Source organism: Dermacentor silvarum, chromosome 6, assembly GCF_013339745.2.
Source record: "Dermacentor silvarum isolate Dsil-2018 chromosome 6, BIME_Dsil_1.4, whole genome shotgun sequence".
NCBI classification, from domain to species: domain Eukaryota; kingdom Metazoa; phylum Arthropoda; class Arachnida; order Ixodida; family Ixodidae; genus Dermacentor; species Dermacentor silvarum.
Window position 1 is genome coordinate 20997099 of NC_051159.1, and position 7205 is coordinate 21004303.

Here is a 7205-nt window from a genome sequence, read left to right on the forward strand (position 1 = left end):
ATACGACTCATCATCATCTTTTGTCTCGTGCGGTGCTTCGTCTCTGACTCGGGCGACTGCTCGGAAATAAAGGCATCGCATTGGTCAACGTCTCACAATACAAACATACCCACTTACTGCAGTCGACAAAAATAATTGTTCAATTTTAGTTAATTGGGCTGCTCACAGCGATAATTATCATCTCACTTTGTGCCCCCCTGGCCACATAACTTATTTGCACAGGTGATCTTCGCGTGCCTCCCAGTGCCTAATTTTAAGAAAACCATAAAGCTTAGTTTTGAACAACCTGCATGATCAGGCACAGCCGCCAAGCACATGGCTGTATTGGGTAACGTCCTTTTCCTATAAGCACGGAGAAACCGTACCTGGCTTCGCTACAGGTCTTCTTCCTCTTTCTGGGGTTTTACGTGCCAAAACCAGTTCTGATTATGAGACACGCCGTAGTGGAGGGCCCCGGATTAATTTTGACCACCTGGGGTTCTTTAACGCGCACTACAACGCAAGCACACGGGCGTTTTTGCATTTCGCCTACATAGAAATGCGGCCGCCGCGGCCAGGATGCGATCGCGCGATCTCGTGCTCAGCAGCGCAATGCCTGAACTGACTGAGCCACCACGGCGGGCTAGATGGCGCGAGGTAACACTCGTTTTCATGATGACAGTGGCGGCCGGGGAATAAAAACAGCGCGAACTTCTTGGCAATAAATACAAAAAAAGAAGAAAAAAAAGTGATTTGCCCTCTCAAGCCTTGTAGGCTACAGGTGCTGCTCTAGCCGTATAAAACGCGGGTTTATCGTGAGCAGAAACGGTGAATTTCGGTAAATGATAAAGGCCACTATCATCATCATCATCGACAGAAGCTGACCCCCCCCCTCAGAAAAAACCTGGATCCGCCCCTGATTAGATGAGTGCCTCTGCCTTCGTTATATCAACTGCGCCCTATATGCACATTTATTAAAAGCACACGTTTTTCTCCTACAACGTTAAGTATGCTTTTTGCGGAATGCCCACTTCATTTGTGTACGCCATCTGAAAGCATGCTGTACATTATTGCAGACAGATACGTTCATGCAGACACAGACAAAGAACATATTTTTCAAAAGAGAATGATTTATTTACAACACAACAAAGTGAAAAGTGTCCAGCATAGTTTCACTGTAGGTTTTCAACACAGAATGGGGACTTATATACCCAGCTCTGACAGTAACAAATAAAAGCCACACTGCTACAGGAAATACAAAAGCAGATAGGCAGTGTTAGTGCCTGCAGCTTTTAAAATGTGAAACAAGCATAACGCATTAACTTGCACGTACTTCCTGCAGTTGCGACCAACAAGAGTTGGGCCTTTCAGTTTACCGTTTTCTTGTTCATTAAAGAAAGTTTTGTTTATAACCAAAACTACATAAAATAGCAGATAACTACAACATGAGGAACAGAACACACATATGTACTAAACTTACTGTAAGGCCACATTTTCTATAGATAAGTTATCTAATGAGGAATTTAGACAGCTAAGTGCTCCCAGCTTTAATGAAAAATAGCTATCCATGACTAGAATGAAAAAAAGAAAGAATGAAAGTGCTGCATGAAAATGTGCAAGGTGTGTTCAAAAAGAAACCAAACTTTTGAAATAGCACGCAAACCGGCAAAGAGCACGCTGCGGCTACTGAACGCATGTAGCAGCGGGTTTAGACAACAAACTGCCATTTACCGCGTTTTGCTCTGACCATTGGTTGGTGAGCTACTGCCGCCGAAGTGCGCACGTGTACAAGCTGTTTGTTGGATTAGTGCCAAAGTAACAACGAAAGAGGATGTAGAAGAACGTGTGTGTGTGAAATTTTGCTACAAACTTGGCAAAATTTTCACAGAGACATTTCAATTGCCCAACCAAGCATATGGGGAAAACTGTATGAGTCGCACTCAGTGCTATGAGTAGTTTAAGCATGTTGAACAAGGCAGAATGTCGGTTGGTGACGATCCCAAGCCTGGACGACCTTCCACATTAACAGATGATGACCATGTCGAGAGAGTGCGTGCTGTGATTCGTGGAAATCGTCGTTTAGCTGTTTGAGAACTAGCTGACGAAATGGGCATCAGCATAGGATCATGGCATCCTATTGTGAATGACAAACTTGAGATGCATCGTGTCAGTGCAAAATTCGTGCCGCGTTTCTTGACTGTTGATCAGAAACACCTGTGTTGAAATAAGCCGGGAACTGCATGCCACTGGCAGAGATAATGAAAACTTCTGTAACATCACAACAGGCAATGAGACGTGGGTTTATGGCTCTGATATTGAAACAAAAGTGCAGTCGTCGCAGTGGGTGGGCGAACAGTCTTCTCGTCCAAAAAAGCACGCAGGAGTCAGCAAAAAAATCAAGGTAATGGTGGTGGTTTCCGACTGGAAAGATATAGTCCATCAGGAATTTGTACCACGTGGTGAGATGGTAAACAAGGCGGTCTACCAAGGAATTCTAGCGCGTTTGTGGGATGCTGTGTCCAGTAGGAAGCCTGAATTGTGGGAAACCCAGACTTAATTGTTGCAACATGACAATGACCTAGTTCACGCGTCTCTCCTTGTCTGCGGCTATCTAGCAAAACATCACACTCTCGTGCCCCATCCACCGTACTTTCCAGACCTAGCCCAAGAAGCCTTTTTCCTGTTTCCCGAACATAAAATCACGTTGAAAGGACATCGTTTCCAACCCATAAAAGAAATTTCAAGACAATGCGACACGAGACCTACGCGCCATCCCAGAAAAAGTGTTCCAGGAGGCTTTCAAAAAATGGATGAGATGATAGGAACAATGTATTGCCAGAAGAGGGGACTACTTTGAAGGGGCCATGCATAAAATGTTGTACAATAAGCAATAAAGATGTTAAAGCAAAAGTTTGGTTTCTTTTCGAACACACCTTGTACGTATTTGAATTGAAGAACTCTTTTGGGAGCCAAGCAACATAAAAAATCTTTTGTCTTGCGGAGCACACTCTGTATACATGCCGCAGTGGTTGGGTGAATGCAGAGAGATCCAAGTGAAGTTTTTTATGAATACATTGCTAACAAGAGAAAAAAACATTTTTAAATATGTGTTTCATTTTGACATAATTGCTCCGTCATCACAAACACATTAGATATCATTTATATATATATTCAGAGTTATTTGTCCTGATGACTCCTGGGCCTCCAGGTGACCGTCGTACCTGGAAGGAAAAAAGAAATGCCACTCAATGTTAGATGATTCCAAAAACTGCATCACCTTGGCCCTCTTAGGGCTATGTTTGTTCAATAGTTGTTCGAGGCCAATATAGTAGTGATCTTGCAAGAAACAGATCTCAATGTTAACCATAAACTTCTGAGACTGCGAGATAATGATCCGAGGTCTTTTATTTGACTGCCCTCATTTTGGTGTGGCTTAAAAACCACACTTGACTGCACTGAATTGCATCTTGTTGGCGGAGAGAATAATTGTTCAGACTGTGTTGAACACCCTTGCATTGCCCTGCTACTTGACATGTGGGTTGTTGCTGTAGTGCACAGCATTGCATTGATGTGCACACATTCTCTTCCTTTCTATTTTAAAAGTAGGCTCTCCTGTTGCCTTTCATTCCCTTTATACCCATTCCTCAACACATTCACTCGTATTTATGCCGGTGAACCTGCCTGTCTTCCTATCTTTCTACCTCCTTTCTGCAAGAGCACGTGTCAGCATTATAAAACTAGGTGTCCATGATTTACTACAGAAAGCTGAACATTCCATATCACACACTTCACATGTGAATAACACATAAGAGATTGTGAACGACATGCGAATGTGTCTGACCTTTGAATTTACAGCATTGTATTTGAAATTTCACTGGCATTGTTAGCACTAAAGTCCATCCCTAATTAATCTGAATATAATGAGTGCATACACAGTGTAAACAAAGTAATCAAGCCATGACAATAGACGCAAACACATAATGCTCTGGCAAGCAACTAAAGAGAGAAACATACATTCAGTTGCATTCTTCACGTTATGTACAAACACATTTCACATATACTTGGCCTCTTCGAAATCAACTCAATGTGCTTGGGCTTCTGGTTTATTTCACAGTCATATTTCCTCCCACTTGCAGGTAATTATTAATAGGCCCACATTGTCAGCTGGCTCTCAGGGGCACTCATTTATGTCCCTTACACTTACTGGAAATCAGTTGTACTTGCATTTACACTGGCCTAAACTCAGAGACTTACCACTGTTCTGAAATCAGCAGAAATTAGTGAGACGCTCTTGAATGTGTGTCTATCTCTAGTGATATTACAGCTCGTGTAAGTGCTTCAATGTTCTCCGCGTGCAAGAAATATTGTAAACACTTGTATCTTTCTGAGCCCCGCACCACTTTTGAGCTGGCAAAATATGAGCTTTTTCTTCGTGTGCTTCATCATAAGCATATATTTCCGCACTGCAGTGAACAGCCATTTTTGGCCTGATTTTCGCTTACCGGTGCGGTGGTCCACTCTAAAGTTCCAATGGAGAGCCCGGGGTTCTGCTTTCATGGGTGGCGTTCTTATTATTGTTGAGGTCCCACTTTATTCCTGTATAGAAAAAAAATTCAGTTAAGCGAGAATAAAAAGAAAATGCAGAAATTTGATAACTCGAGAAGCATAAGCTCATAAGAAAGGTCTTATTAAGGCCTATTTTGGGGCTAGTGCGTACTTCATAGTCGCAAATCAACACAATATAGCAATCACCACACAAAAGCAAAATGTCCAACTTGTAATGTTCTTTTGCTTCTTTCATAGTTTTTTTAGCTATGCATGCAGCGCTTTTATCTCACAAAATGATGTGTGGCATTATGGAACGACGCAAGTACTCAAAACCAGATTTTTCCGTCTGCTATAAAACTTGAATTTGCTACAATCGACGTGACATGTTGCGTTGTTGAAATTTTGCCAGTTGCATAGAACTTCGGCCCTTCGACAAGTAACGAGTGTACTGCTTATCTCCAAGTAATAATGTGGCAAATCCTGCGGCTAGTGCAAACCGTCACTTCGGAGCTGCTGCGTCGTCGGAGTTATTTGATTACGGTCGCGTCACGCAAGCTTCGCGCTAAATTGGGCTTTGAATTTTAGTGAACTGGACGCATTAAACAGGAAAGCCAGAAATCTACGCAAACCGACACACTACACAGAGGAAAGTGCGTAACACACCAGAAAATTTTTTTCAAAATATAACCGTCATTTGACGAACTGCAACTACGAAATGCAATGAATTAATCACGCAAAGCCCACGAAAGGAATTTTAAAAAAGGCACATTTCATGGTTAGAACGCTACACGCGATTACCAGCGCCGTTATAAAACGCAAGCCCTAACGAAAATTCGCGCATGAAGTTTCAACAAATGGACACCTGACTACGCAAGAAAAAAAAATCGCCTGCAATCATACATTAGGGGGAAAACTAAACGGAGCTACGCCTGCAGTTATAACTACTTCACACACCAAAACTTATAAAAAGCGTGTTCGCATTAGTACTACACGTTCAGATATTTAAATCACTGACATTCGTTATCTGCTGGCTCATAATAATGCAATGGTAGAAATCAAGCATTTAGTAAGCGTAGTGTAGAGGAAACAAAAATCGACCTACCAAATAGGCACAGGTTCGCAGCTCTACAGCACGCACTCCTGGGCCCGCCGATCCAGCGCACATGGCGGCCCGCCGCCGCTGATCGCCCGTGTGGCCGTCGTACTCACACGAGTTGTCGAAGTTGCACTGCTTTTTTGCAATTTCCGGTAACAACGGTGGATTTGAACATCACTGACATCACCGAGAGCGTTCACCGACGCGGCCAGATCACTTCACAACACGAACACAGTCGCATAACGTCGCCGGTACAAAGATATGACGATAATTACCGCCGAAAACAATCGCCTCGCACGCCGCCATACGCCATGTTCTCGCTCCTTCCCGGTCGCAACACTACAATTGCTAGTAGGTACAGCGTTTGACCACTGGCGCCACGCTGCGCCGCTCGCGCGTACCGCGTTTCTAGGTGGTTTCTGTCGCCGAGGGCGCTCGAACGCAATCATATGGTTCGCATGAATACAAACCTTTCAAGCGTGCCTATATGGCTGAGTGGATACGGCGCTCGCTTTGGGATCATGCGTACGCTGGTTCAAATCCTGCTTGCGCTACAATTTTTTTTTTTTGTTAATATCACGCTTTTCTTTTTTTTTTTTTTTTTGCCAGCGTGGTCGTTTGATCCCCGGTGCCACGGCGGCAGCCGTGGTACCGGGCGCCGACGCGAAGCGGCGGTCGTTGGGGTGTTGCGGAGCGCAGCGTAGCAACACCCCAAATAAAAAAATACTGCTCCAGTCAGGTAGACTGCTCCCTCCCTGATAGTGAGATTATATTTGGATCATCAAAACAGTGATGCGTTTGTAATACCACCGATACCAACAGCAGGCTAAGTCACCACCAGCCCAGCGTTTTCTCCGTCAACGCCTCCTCCGTTCCAACGGCGGCGGCTAGAAACATGGTACGCGCGAGCGGCGCAGCGTGGCGCCAGCGGTCAAACGCTGTACCTACTAGCAATTGTAAATACGCTTCCCGGTCCGGTCGGCGCAGCCTTTCCTCCTCCTCCGCCATCAAAGCAAAGCGGAGGCGTCGACTTGTTTCTCTTCGTTCTCTCCTTTTGCATTTCGCTTTACTTTCTCCCTCAAAGCATAACCCTCACTGCTCCTTACAGCTTTTGCTTTGTAACGCTCTCTCAACGCTTCGGCGCGCTTTTTGCGCGCCAAATTTGGAAGGCTGCATATAAGCGTTGCGTCCGCTCGCGGCCGCATATAGCGGGCCTAGCCTGCCGCCGCAGCCATTGTCACGCATAATATTGCTCGAAAGTCCGTTTATATGCAGTACTTTACGCTGGAACGAAAATATACCGCATATGTGCCGGACATTATACGGTATTTGACTAAGAGTGTAGATACGCTCCAAGCCGGCTTCCGTGCAGGTAGATCAACAACCGACAACATGGTCCTCCTCGAATCGTACATACGAGACGCCTTTGTCCATAATCAGTACTGCCTTTCTGTATTCTTTGATCTCGAAAAGGCATACGACACAGCATGGCGGTATGGCATAGTGCAAGATTTGAACGCATATGGGATAAACGGAAACATGCTCCAAGTCATACAGAGCTACCTCTCCGATCGAAAGTTCC

General features: G+C 44.6%; 1 long non-coding RNA gene across 1 annotated transcript; it reads right to left on the reverse strand.

Annotated features, from left to right (window-relative positions):
• Positions 1 to 1091: 1091 nt before the first annotated feature.
• Positions 1092 to 5947, reverse strand: LOC125946206 (uncharacterized). Its single transcript, XR_007467457.1, has 2 exons — positions 5630 to 5947; positions 1092 to 4575 (listed from the first exon to the last, which is right to left on the reverse strand). It is a non-coding gene; the product is annotated as an uncharacterized LOC125946206 (long non-coding RNA).
• Between the last annotated feature and the right edge of the window lie 1258 nt (positions 5948 to 7205).